Source organism: Lucilia cuprina, unplaced genomic scaffold, assembly GCF_022045245.1.
Source record: "Lucilia cuprina isolate Lc7/37 unplaced genomic scaffold, ASM2204524v1 Scaffold_4267, whole genome shotgun sequence".
NCBI lineage: Eukaryota > Metazoa > Arthropoda > Insecta > Diptera > Calliphoridae > Lucilia > Lucilia cuprina.
In genome coordinates this window covers 1-2,123 of record NW_025809210.1, presented here as the reverse complement: position 1 = coordinate 2,123, position 2,123 = coordinate 1, and the positions used below count along the sequence as shown (strand labels likewise).

Here is a 2,123-nt window from a genome sequence, read left to right as displayed (position 1 = left end):
TAAAAGAAAAAAATTAACAAAATATTAAATACCTTATAATGAGTACAATAATTTATCATGTAGAAAAGAAATAACAAACAAAAAAATATATAGAAAAACATCTAATTTAGTTTTTAATGTTAAAAAATAATTAAACTAAAAATAAAATCACGTAAAATATTAAATTTTATTTAAGCATTATAATTGTTATTAAAAAATAATAAAATTAAAAACAAAAATAATTATAATTTAAATATTATTTAAGCTTTTTTCTAGTGCAATTAAGACAGTCAATTAAAAATTTAAGTCAAACACAAATTTCAACTTTAATTCTATTACTACACGCTTGAACTTAAAAAAAACAAAGAATTAAAAACAAAAAAAAATACAATTCCTTAACTAATTAATATAAAAAACTTTTATTCCATTTACAAAAAGAAAAACAAATACAATTATGAACTTAAAACTATTTATTAAACAATTATATTATTAACCCTCTACCCCTCTCCTCATAAGGAACAACGAATTAGGTTTTGAAATCTATATTCAAAAAGAGATATTCAATTAAAAAAAATATTTATTAAATTTGTTAATTTGTTTTATTTTCTATGTTATTTTAAAATTATAATAAAAATTATATAAAACCCAAAAGAAAAAAAAACTTAACTGATTCACTGATAAAACGGGTAAGTTCTTTAATAAATAACATAACACATACATACATATGTAGTAATATATATTTAAAATAGTTTTATTTGTTAATAATAAGTAATACATAGAAAATTCATTATTTTTTATTTTAAGATAAAAAAAAATATAATAATAAAAAAAAACAAAACAAAAACTTCATCATTTATGTTACCATTCAAAATTTGAAGCTTGTAATACAATCATAAACAACAAAAACAATTCAAAAATTAAATATATTGTTTGATAAAAAAGGAAAAAAAAATAAATTAAAAGAAAAATTAATATTAATTCATTATTGTTAATTTGTTAATAATTCAAATTGTTGACAATTGCTGAAATTAACTGAAATTCGTTTTAAAAATTTGACACCATATGGAGTTGATTAAAAAGATTCCAAACAAATTGATGTTCTATAAAAAAATTTATATACATTTTTTAGTTATTACAGGGAAATAATTGAGGTTTACTATCTTACATAGAATTTCAAAAAATAGATTATCACCAGTTTTGTAGAAATAACATGTGTTCTATAAAAAAAATGTTAAAAATACATACGTTATTACATCTTTGGTTAATACTAAGCTGTATTAAGTTGAGTTAAGTTTTAGTTCAGTTCTGTTCTGTTTCAGTTCTACTACAGTTCTAGTTCAGTCTTAGTTTACTCATATTTCAGTTCTAGTTCGTTTCTACTTCAGCTCTAGTTTAGTTCTAGTTCAGTTCTAGTTTAGTTCTAGTTCAGTTCTAATTCAATTCTAGTTCAGTTCTAGTTCAGTTCTATTTCAGTTCTAGTTCAGTTCTAGTTTAGTTCTAATTCCGTTCTAGTTCAGTTCTAGTTCAGTTCTAGTTCAGTTCTAGTTTAGTTCTAGTTCAGTTCTAGTTCAGTTCTAGTTCAGTTCTAGTTCAGTTCTAGTTCAGTTCTAGTTCAGTTCTAGTTCAGTTCTAGTTCAGTTCTAGTTCAGTTCTAGTTCTAGTTCAGTTCTAGTTCAGTTCTAGTTCAGTTCTAGTTCAGTTCTAGTTCAGTTCTAGTTCAGTTCTAGTTCAGTTTAAAGTTCAGTTCTAGTTCAGTTATAGTTCAGTTATAGTTCAGTTCTAGTTCAGTTCTAGTTCAGTTCTAGTTCAGTTCTAGTTCAGTTCTAGTTCAGTTCTAGTTCAGTTCTAGTTCAGTTCTAGTTCAGTTCTAGCTCAGTTCTAGTTCAGTTCTAGTTCAGTTCTAGTTCAGTTCTAGTTCAGTTCTAGTTCAGTTCTAGTTCAGTTCTAGTTAAGTTCTAGTTAAGTTCTAGTTCAGTTCTAGTTCAGTTCTACTTCAGTTCTAGTTCAGTTCTAGTTCAGTTCTACTTCAGTTCTACTTCAGTTCTAGTTCAGTTCTAGTTAAGTTCTAGTTCAGTTCTAGTTCAGTTCTAGTTCAGTTCTAGTTCGGTTCTAGTTCAGTTCTAGTTCAGTTCTAGTTCAGTTCT

At 24.4% G+C, this 2,123-nt stretch overlaps 1 long non-coding RNA gene across 1 annotated transcript; it reads right to left on the bottom strand.

Moving 5' to 3' along the window:
- Positions 1–379: 379 nt before the first annotated feature.
- On the bottom strand, positions 380–1,213 carry LOC124421177. Its single transcript, XR_006941535.1, has 2 exons — positions 1,145–1,213; positions 380–1,079 (listed from the first exon to the last, which is right to left on the bottom strand). It is a non-coding gene; the product is annotated as an uncharacterized LOC124421177 (long non-coding RNA).
- Positions 1,214–2,123: the final 910 nt, after the last annotated feature.